Source organism: Capricornis sumatraensis, chromosome 12 (assembly GCF_032405125.1).
Source record: "Capricornis sumatraensis isolate serow.1 chromosome 12, serow.2, whole genome shotgun sequence".
NCBI lineage: Eukaryota > Metazoa > Chordata > Mammalia > Artiodactyla > Bovidae > Capricornis > Capricornis sumatraensis.
This window is the reverse complement of record NC_091080.1, coordinates 63,895,163-63,906,993: the sequence shown is the minus strand read 5'-3', so window position 1 is coordinate 63,906,993 and position 11,831 is coordinate 63,895,163.

Here is an 11,831-nt window from a genome sequence, read left to right as displayed (position 1 = left end):
GCAAGTAGGAGAATTATAAGAAAATTGTTTTCAAGAATAGGGAGGGAAGTTGGGAGGGGCCAGTAAAGTAGGGACACCGCTTTTCTATGAGTAGGTTTTCTATGAGTAGGTGATTTTCTATTCATCGTTTGTCTGCCTAAAGCAAATCACATGATCATATTGTAAAACGTTAATGAACTGAAACCTCTGTTAAAACAGGATGGGGAGCAGGAGAGTGCTCATGTTCTATAATGATAGCAGAGCCCAACAGGAAGAAGAAAGATTCCTCTTTGCTGGCAACAGCTCTGTCAATGAAGAGCCATGGACTTGTTGTTTACTAGAATCCTCCCCTCTGTGGAAGCATTTTCCTTCCCTTGCCAAGTGAGGACTTGCACATGGCTTACCATGGCTGTAGACCACAAATTGCAATTGTTTGCTGGAGAAATACCTGGCAGTCTTTTCGTTGTAGGTTAATGATATTAATTAAAGTCCAAATTCCACATTGGATTAGATCCAAGAATTACAATCCTTTTATGCTGCTCTGGGGACAGCAAAGAATAGGAAATCCTTCTCTTGAAGCATGAGTAAGATCAAAGTTCAGAGTAGGTTTGTGCGTGTGCTCAGCCGTGTCTGACTCTTTGTGACCCCGTGGATTGTAGCCTGCCAGGCTCTTTTATCCATGGAATTTTCCAGGCAAGAATAATGGAGTGGGTTGCCATTTCCTCCCTCCTCGGAATCTTCCTGACTCAGGGACTGAACCTGCATCTCCTGCATTGGCAGGCAGTTCTTTACCTCTAATGTCACCTGGGAAGCATGAGGCAAGATCAGGGTTCAGAGTGGGAAGCTACTATAAATTTCTGGAATTATGTGTTAATTTTTCAGTAGGATCCTTTTTTAATGACTTTTGATGCCTGATTTGGAACTTTGTTAAAAGTTCTACTGGATTTGTAACATAATAGCTTTTTATAAAAAGTTTTGAGAAATTATAATGGCCAAGAGCCAACCACTGCCGTAACTAACTCTCCTGCTGGTCCTTCCCATCATGATTGATCATAGACATGCATGTTGATGTGAGGATTCTGTGAGACTCGAGCAGGTGATAGTGAAGCCAGTATGAGGAGATGAGCTGCCCAGAGTACTGTCTGTTGTCTGGGAGAGTGAGAGAGAAACTTTTGCTGGACATTTTTTTTTAAACCCAACTTAATGTAGTTTATTCTGGCATGTAAAATGACTAGATTGAAAACTTAAATATAAAAAAGGCAAGTCATAGGAGGCCTGTAGTTCTCTCTTCACTTACCTGAAATATTTTATAGTGGTTCAAAGTATCAACATAAATTCTTATAATTAGAATGTAAAATTTTATAACAATAATTAGGTATAAACCGGGTAGTAATAATAGCTAATGTTTAATAAGCTCTTTCTGTACGCTAAGACTTGTTCTAAACCTGTTTAAGCTCTGCGTATTCTCTCACTTAACCCTCATGACAGGGACTTCCCCTGGTGGCCCAGTGGTTAAGAATCTACCTCCTAACACAGGGTTCAATCCCTGGTCAGGGAACTTAGACCCCACATGCCGTGGAACAACTAAACCCATGTGTCACAATTAGAGAAAGCCTGGCGCCACAATGAAGATCAAGTGCAGCCAAAAACAAAACCCACATGGCAACCCTAAGAGGAGACATTTATTAATAGGACCGTATTTCAAACAGTAAAAGAACTAATGGCAGAGAGTTCTGGGAACTTGTCCATGAGGAATTCAATGTTCAGACCCATGTATCTCTGATCTCAGGTTCTGAGTGCCTCCTGATGACTCTGTGAAAAGTGCACAGTGGCTCAGCTGGTACAGAATCTGCCTGCAATGCAGGAGACCCCCGGAGAAGGGATAGGCTACTCACTCCAATATTCTTTTTCAGAGGAGCCTGGTGGGCCACAGTCCATGGGGTCACAAAGCGTTGGACGCAACTGAGCGACCAAGCACAGCACAGCACAATTGATGCTTTGATGTTTGAATGTCCTGGATCCTGTGTTTTTCAAATGTAAAACCCAGCCTTTTCCTCTACTGTGATTACATGCATCAGAATTTCAACCTTGAGATCCTTTCTGCTACTACTTAGTAACTTAATCTTTGAACTAAAAGACATGATACAGATTATTTTGAGGAATTATAACAGACAAAATGAGAACCCCTGATTAATCTATGAATGGAAATCAGGCAAAGCTTAGTCAAAATGTTTTACCTGCAAATCTTGAGAAGTAATTTAAATGATTAGTTGATTCTACACATACAGGTATGAAAAACAAACACCTCAGATAAGATGAGAAGTCTTTGATCTGCAGATCACTTCATTTATTTAGTGCCTCTGATGTGCAAAAGACAGTACTAAGTGTGATGAAGATTCAGAGATGCATAAACATAGCTCAGGGAGCTCACAACTAGGGATTATGTGACGTCAATAATAATAACAATAACAACATAGTATCTCTGAGCATTAAAAATGTGTCCATATACCAAAAACCATTGAATCTGCACCTAAAAATATGTACTAGGTGCTATGAAATAGCACTATGAAATATGTACATTTCACATACATTTCTTCTTTAATCTGCAAATTTTATGTGTTTAGTCACTAAGTCCTGTCTGACTCTTTTGCAATCCCATGGACAGTAGCCTGCCAGGCTCCTTTGTCCCTGAAATTTCCCAGGCAAGAATACTGGAGGAGGTTGCCATTTCCTTCTTCAGGGATTCTTCCTGACCCAGGGATTGAACCTGTGTCTCCTGCATTGGCAGGCAGATTCTTTACCACTAAGCCACAAGGAAGCCTTTTAATCTTCAAGTTAATCTTTTTAAATAGTTGTCCACATTATAAAATGTCTGTAGCTCAATGAGATCAGATAACTTGTCTGAGGACACACAGTAGGTGGTAAAGCTGGAATTCACATGGAATTTTGTCACACATCAAGGTCTATGCATTTCTTGTCTAATATTTCCAAAAATGTGGCAGTGGTGAAGAATCCAACTACCAGTTCAGGAGACACAGGAGATAAGGGTTCGATCCTTGGGTCGAGAAGATTCCTTGGAGTAGGAAATGGCAACCCACTCCAGTGTTCTTGACTGGAAAATTCCATAGACAGAAAAGCCTGGTGGGCTACAGTCCATGTAGCCTGGGCTCACAAAGAGTCAGCCTGAGCACACGCGCACTCATGCAAGTTGGATCTACTCTGGTGGCGCAGCAGAGATTTTAATGTGATGTATAAACACCTTGTTTGAAGAGTTGAGGTGTTACAGCTATTTCCTACTTATTAACAATAAGAATATATAATTGTATTTTAAAGTAAATATTCTTAGGGAGATAAAGTTGAATTGATTTAAATGAAAAATACTATTTAAGTGTGTAAAAAATTGTGAAATTGTGAAGCACGTGAGTGTTTCAGTGTTAAAAGCATTGCTGTAGGCCAGTCTGTGATATGGCTACAAGAGGACTGAGAGTCAGGCGACACCATGCTGTCATAACAAACAACCCCTTGATTCAAGAGTGGAAGAAAACAGCTTATTTCTTTATGGTTCACATTGGACATCCAGTGTAGTCACCCAGGGACCTAGAGGTCCGCCAGGTTACGTCACAATGGGAATCTGGAGGATTAAGCATGGACCCATCCATGAAAGGTTAAAGAGTTTGGACTTTATCCTGAGGGCAAGAGGGATTAGTGCTTTTAAAGCCTTTTGTTCTATGCATTGCAAGCACAGGCAGTATCATGGCACAAGACATAATACAATATGCTTCCTGGGGACCCATCACTGAGATTTTTGTGATTCAAACCTAATATATGAAAATCCAGGCTTATACTGCAAATAAATATGGGGATTGCTCAAACTCCAAAAGGATTCTTTGCTTAAATAAAGGATTAATTGCAGAGTGCTCTTTAAGAGTTAATATTCCTTAGATGGGCTATTTGAAGAGAATATTTAATTCTAGGCAAGCCTAGCTTTTTAGAAGCTCTTCTGTGCTGTAGAGTGTTACCTGTTTCACAGTGAAGGTAACAATGTATATATTTAAAATATGTAAATATTGTTTCTATTAACATTGACAGCAGAATGGAGTTTCCCACCCCCCCCCCCATGTGAACGCAACTAAAGCAAGTATAATTTAGAATCCAGGCATTGTAACAAATGCAATTTTGAGAGGCAGGAACTTCAGTGATTATTTGAGCTCCCAAACCGTCCGTTAATGTTTCTGTAATAGCCTTTATCCTGTAGAATCATGTGCTTACAAGCCATCACTGTGGACAAATGTTAGTTAATGTCTTTCCAACAGCTGACACAGGCCCTGGCTCTTAGTAGGTATTCAATAAATATTTGCTGAGTGACTAAATAAATAACCTGAATTTTTCAACCCAAATCCTAAAGCAGAAGGCTTTTCCAGTCAATTTCCCCTCTACTGACCATGGCTTTCTTTTTAATCCATCACTCCTTACCTCTCTTTCATTTGCAGGTTTGCTAGAGATAACAGCTAAATCTTTCCTCTAAGTAATCCAAGATAAATAAGAAATAAACTTCAAGCGATCCAAGGCATTCTTAAATTGTTGATTCCTGTGACTAAGTGAGAAAAATGAACGTATCTGTGTAGTCAAGAAATAAATTCCAGGCAACCTTAGCATTGTCTAGTTTTGAAACATTAAGGCCAATTTATCAGCCATTATACACTGGTTAAGTACTAATCAAGTTTATGTGTCCCCTCCAAGATAAGTAATAGAGAAGAACTCTGATTGCAGGGGAACACTAAAACCATCTATTACACAGTCTTTAAATGCTTGTGACTTTAATTTCTATGAAGAGCATATGCTTATTGTGTTTAAATGTCAGTTTCACAAAACCCATACATCTCAAGTGGGACAGTCAAGTAATTAGAAAATAACTTGCCAAAAAATTGAGTTCTTCCTTTATTACCTCCCACTTCGCAATTATTTTTTTTTTGGCCCCGTTTAGAAAAATTTCTGTTACATCTCTTTATGTCCTAAAGTGTATGTGTTGGTGCAGCTTCAGCTTCCAAATTTATACCACTTGTGCTGTTGAGAGCTCTGATTCCCAGGCGATCTCCATTCCTTCTATTCAAGCTTAAGCATCATTCGTTATCCTTGAAATTTATGTGACAAGCCAGAATTGTGGCCATGTATGCATTTGCTTCAGAGAGCACAAAACCTACAAAGCTGAGAGAAAGAAAGCAGATGTACTCAGGGCTCAGATTAGCACTTGAGCTCGGTAATAAAGGACCTGCCGGTAATTAAACCACTTCAGAATAATGAAATGATTGTACATATTGTAGAGGGAGGCCCACCATTAGATTGCTCATCATTGCTGCAGGAAAGGAGAACCTAGGCTTCCAGGGAAGAGATGTTGACTTCTAAATGTTTCCTTTCGACACTTTTGAAACAGGACATATTTCAGAGGCATAATCTGTGCATTTTTGTTTAGATGAAATATAATGCTGGGCTGTTAATGTATTGTTACTTTCTCTATGTTTTAGAGCATCTAGTTCTAGAGATCGCATTTTTTGGAGTTCTTTGTTAATCAGAGAGGCACTGTGTAAATAAAAACAAATTTCCTGGGAGTGGGGACCAGCCATTGTCTACCAGCAGGCAGAGTGCGGCTTCCTCCTCCTGTTATAGTTTCTGTTCAGAAAGCAACACTTACAGCTATTTAGACGTAGGAACGTGAATAGGGATGAAGAGACCAATTAACCAATTTTTCTTGGCCTTTCCACACACATAGACACATTCTGTACAACACCCCAGTTTTGATGTATTATTTTAATTAATCCCAGTCTTTTGATTCCTGCAGAAAGAAGGTTAGCAAATGTAACAATGCTCGGGAGTTTCTTTATCGTAAAAGACACATAATTTCAAGCATTTAATAAGGTAGATTTATTCTGGGTAGTTTAGCTTGCACATTCACTCAAACAGCCCTCCCCAAAGACAACATTAAAAATGTGATTAGTTAGCTGCCATCAATAACACAAAATAGGAAAATGCTCTCTGAAGGGACAGCTTTGTGGAGGGCACTGCACAGTGTGTAGTAAAAATATATGGCCTAATAAGTTTACATTTGCAGGCTCATTTGTTAAAACTCTTGAATTTCTAATTTGTGTCGGAAAGATAAATGGATGGAGCCACAGTAAAGTGTGAGATTAATACTGATGGATGGGGATTCAGTTTTTTGCTAGCATCTAAGTTCCACACAACCCAGTAGGCAGTTTATAGGAAAACCAAATGTAAATAAAAGGAAGGACATTATTTACTCCAGTTGAGACCAATTACCAGTTATTTTGTTCCTTTCAAGCTTACAGTTAAGGAAATTTCTCTGTAATTTATTATAATTCAGTAATCAAAAGGTCTACAATATATAATTTGAGGTTTCTAAGATCGGCCTCCAGAAGAAGCTCTGTTTTGTAAGGACTGATTAAGGATTGTCCATCCTGTTGTTTTTTCACAAAATATTTCTCCAGTCAGTTGTCCCTAAAAATTGTTCTGGACACAACATGGGAAGGAGATGTGGGTTCTGAGGAAAGCCTGAAAATGGTAGGCTTTTTCACAGCCAATGGTTTGGGAAAAGCAAAATACAATATCTGCAGCAGAAAATAAATGCAATGCCTCTTTTTGTTGTCTTGAACTGCTTCCCTTCCTCTCCCACTCAAGGCCTCAAACAGACTTCCCCCAAACAGGAACCCCCAGCATGGAGCTTCTTAATGCCCCAGGAACTTCCTGTCTCTGCACGGCTATTGGCCAACAGATCAGTAACAGCAACAATGATCAGCGGCAGAGAGGAAGGGAAATCAGTACCTCAAACAGTTTGACAAAAATCACCTGAAGTGCATGCTCAACACATGTTCCTTTGACTGAAGCTAGGCCTTATTTCCATTTCGGAACCATGTTCTACATTCTGTGTCAACATATCACAGGATCTCCTTGGAAGGGTGAAAATCAGCAAGTGAAATTCCCCTGCCTTCCTCTTCCGGTCACCCCCTCCCCTTCCCCGTCTCTGTCTCTCCCCCCTCCCTCCACCCTTCCTGTCTGTCTGGGCATCATCACATACCTGAAACCGGACTCCAGGAGGGACTCTCCAGCCGTCTCTGAGTTCCTCATTGATTCCACTTGTCTCAGCAAGTCCCAAGAGGTGGTGGACACAGAGAAAAGTGCTCTGGCCATGGAAACAGGACAGTCTGAGAGATGGCTCTGGTTCTACTGCCTGAGAGCTGCGTGATTCAGGCTTAGAGAACCAGCTTGTGGTTCCCAGGGGGGAAGGAAGGGATAGCTCGGGAGTTTGGGATGGACATGTACACTCTGCTATGTTTAGAATGGGTAGCCACCAAGGACCTACTGTATGTTATGTGCCAGCCTGGATGGGAGGGGAGTCTGGGGGAGAATGGATACATGTACACGTATGGCTGAGTCCCTTCTCCTGAAACTATCATGACACAGTTTAGTAACTGGCTATATCCCAATACAAAAGCTAAAATTAGAAAAAAAAAAGAAAATAAAAATTACATTAAAAGAAAAACAAAAGCTGTGTGATGGGCAAGACCCCTACCTTCTTGTGTGATGGGCAAGATGCCAACCTTTTCAGAGTCTCACTTTCCTCATCTCTAGAATGTGGACTGTATTTATCACAAAGGCTATGTATGTTATATAAATCGAACAAACATCTGGCAGTGCTTTAAAAAGTAGTTTAATTCCCTAGCCATCTTTAATTAGGTTGAAAAATAACTTTTAAGATGTCAACAACTATAAAGGGGAATTAAAAAAAGAATCACCACAGGTACCTGCGTGGCCGTGTCTCTAGGTGTTCACGTTCCTCAGAGAACACCTCCAATGACAGGATGCAGAGGGCAGGGCTCACAGGTGCTGGCTGACAGAGGGGCTGCACAGAGGGGATTTCAATGGGGTAGGAGCCAGGCCTCTGCTCCCTCCGCGTCTCTACAACAGGAGAAGCCCAGGCTGTAACTGGCCTCCAGGCCTGGACTGACCTCTCCTGAGCCCCAGCAGCCATTTTTTAGCCCAGAGCTCTCTGGAGAGATGTCTGAATAAGCCACATCTGTCCATCTGGCACTATGCGGCTCAGCTCTTCAAAGAACCGTCTTTAAGCAGCGCTCTGCTAAGGCTTATTTCAGCGCTGATGGTTCTTGAGTGCTCTGGTGAGACCTGCCCTGGGAATTTGGCCTTGCCCCGTGATCTGCTGCTCCTCTAATCTGCTGAGGTAGGAGGAGGAGGTGCTCACAAGTCCAGCAGTTAGCATTTGTTGAGCACCTACTATGTTTTGTAAGAAAAGATCTCTTCTCTCAGGGATAGAAGTAATTGGCTTTCAACTGTGTTTAGTAGGGGACCCAGAGTCAAACATTTGCAGCTCAGGTGGAGTGTGAAGGCATACATCACCAGAAGTTGTGTTGTTGAAAGAGCAAAGAATCTGAATGTGCTGAAATTTTTTTATTGGGAGACATCGTTCCTGGAAGAGGCAGCAGTATGTGACCTGAAGATGAGAGGCTCCTGAAAGTTTTCTTTGGTGAAAGTTACTTGTAGAAGACTGAAGCTGAGGAATACTTTAGGAAATTCTGGGGCTAGATTGAATCTGGACTTCAGGTGCCCTTACTTAGGACTAAGTGGAATTAGAGGAGGGAGGGGCTTCCCTAATGGCTCGTGGGGTAAACACTCCACCTGCAATGCAGGAGACACCTAAGGCGGGATTCGATCCCAGGTCCAGGAAGATCCCCTGGAGAAGGAAATGGCAACCCACTCCAGTATTCTTGCCTGGGAAATCCCACAGACAGAGGAGCCTGGTGGGCTATAGCCCAAAAGGTCCCAAAGAGTCAGACACGACTGAGTGACTAAGCACACAAGATGTCTCTAAATATCTCACTGTATTGGCTATATGGCCTTTCTCTCCCTATTGGAGTGAAAAACTCATAAAAGAGATTCATTCTCTCTGTTTATGAGTCCTGGATCTAAGGTCATGAGAGGAATTTGTGCTGGTGAGTGAATCCTCTGATTAACTCTACAATAGATGGAAGAGCCTTTCCAGAGTTTCCTTAGGTGAATTTGTGGTAAAACATGAAGAAGCAGACTGACCTTGAAACTTCTAGCACGATATTCTCTTACTTAAAAATTCTGAGTGGTTCCCTGTGGCCTATAAGACAGAAATCCAAGTTCCTTAGCTCTGAGTATAAGACCCTTTGTCATTTCTTCCTGCAGCTTTGCAGCCTCATCACTTCCATTTTCTAGCAGTGCATGCTGGCCTCAGTTCTCAGGTTCCTGAGAACACTGTTCAGATGCCGTTGCCCAGACTGGAATGTTGCCCTCGGCCTCTGCTGGGGCCCTTGTCTGCCCCAACCTCCAAGCCTGCTCTCAAATGCTGTCTCTACTGAAGCCTGAATGAGCACCATCTTTCCCTTAGCTCCTCTCTCACGCTGTGTCTTCTGGTCCTCAGACGTTATCTGGAAATTGTCTGGCTGTTGTTTCTGCACATAAACCATGAGCCCTTTAAAAAGGGGAACACTTGTCCCCAGCATAGTGTAAGAACAAAGACACAAGGAGTCTGGAGGAGGGCCATGTTCCCAATTAGTCCCTGGGTTTTGTGACAAGACAGGTAGAGGAAGGTGGTGGCTGGGAGAAGTCAGTCACTTGTGTGTTGTGGTTAAAAACGTATACAGACACTTTTTCAAGTGTCTGTTTTTGGGGTAGGTTGGGGAGGCGGAGGGTTGGCTAAGCCAGAAAGCGAAGGCAAATTTAAGTGCTTAGGTTGACTGATGGGCACAGAGGTCTGGGATAATGTTTCCCATCATTGCTCTGAAAGATTTATATGTTTGCAAGGGTCTTTCAGATTCATTAATGAGCATCTTTGTGGCCTTTTGCTCTTTAATGTGATTAAAAAAAAAATACAGCTCTTCAGGTCACAGCTCTCCATCTGTTATAGGAAGGCAGAGACTGTGAATGTTAGTTTGAATAAAGCATACCTCAAATGAATGTCCTTCATCTTGAGGCCACAAACTTTCAGATCTGAAGTTCCATTTGATCAGACCATAAGGAGCTCCAATTCCTATGTCAGTAATCAATAACTCAAATCTCCCCACATCCAGCAACCTGTCAATCCCATGTTTAATCAGAATTTTCGGAAGGATTAGTTCTGTAATGAGTTCTTGTGACTTTGCTTTCAATCTTCTTTGCGCAGATGACATCCTTGCCTATGTATATCCACATGTGCCTCTCACTGGGAGGACATACTTGACATTTCAAAGACTACAAAATATGATCTAGAAAATAAACACTGCTGTAGTAATTTTGATGGTTGATCATCTGTTTAATGTAGTGTCGGTTAACGCTGATACTGAAAATTAGGCTGACTTGATTTGTTATCAATTTTCAGTGCTGTTTAGCATCCTGAACAACAACAACAAAAAAAAAACCAATATGTCAATATACACATTCCCTAGATCTAATGGCGGGTTTTTTTTTTTGTTTGTTTGTTTGATAGCTAAGAGCCTGCTGTATAGAACAGGGAGCTTCACTCAGTACTCATTAATGACTTATATAGGAACAGAATCTAAAAAAGACCTGAATATTCTTTGGAAGGACTGATGCTGAAGCTGAAGCACCAATACTTTGGCCACCTGCTGTGAAGAACTGACTCATTGGAGAAGACCCTGATGCTGGGAAATGTTGATGGCAGGAGGAGAAGGGGATGACAGAGGATGAAATGGTTGGATGGCATCACAGACTCAGTGGACATGAGTGTGAGCAAGCTCTGGGAGTTGGTGATGGACAGGGAAGTCTGGCGTGCTGCAGTCCATGGGGTCACAAAGAGTCAGACACGACTGAGGGACTGAACTGATATGTGTATGTTTAACTGGTTCACTTTGTTGTACAGTAGAAACTAACACGTCATTGTAAATCAACTACTCCAATAAAAATTAATTAAAAAAAGAAAAAAAATCTAGGGAGGATGAAGGATAAAGATGGAGTTCTATCTTTATGGGAAGAAGTGTCAGGTAGTTGCCAGCATATAAATATAGGTTACTTAGCTTAATTCTAGACAAAAAAGGTATTTTATGTTTTCAGACTTAAGGACATGATATTCCAGAAAATGAACCTATTGTTTCATTCTCTACTTTATTTCGTTGTATTGGTGAGATTCCCTGCATAGAGAAAGCCAAGGTCTCTCTTTTAAGCTGTGCTGCTGCTAAGTCGCCTCAGTCGTGTCCGACTCTGTGCGACGCCATAGACGGTAGCCCACTAGGCTCCCCCGTCCCTGGGATTCTCCAGGCAAGAACACTGGAGTGGGTTGCCATTTCCTTCTCCAATGCATGAAAGTGAGAAGTGAAAGTGAAGTTGCTCAGTCGTGTCCAACTCTTAGTGACCCCATGGACTGCAGCCCACCAGGTTCCTCCATCCATGGGATTTTCCAGGCAAGAGTACTGGGGTGGGGTGCCATTGCTTTCTCTGCTTTTAGGCTGTACTGATATATAAAAATAACCTCCTATGGAATACTGTAAATAAGGTTTTGGCAAGTTTTGCACTTTCATCAAAATGTTTAGTTATTTTTTTAACTGAATGATTTAACGTCCTACAGACCTGGTTTTAGAATTGAAGTTGTTATTCTATTTAAGATCCTGATCATGTGGAAAACTGACTCAGAACATAGAAGCTTTAATGATTACCAAACTACCTATTTTGAAAAGAAGCATACGAATCTAAGAATCTCAGATGTGATAAGACAACAGCATTAATTGAGCTAAAAGGATTCCTATATTGGAGTAGGTGAATGCAGGGTTTCAGGAGAGATGATGGGGGTAAGGCAAGAATAAGAATTT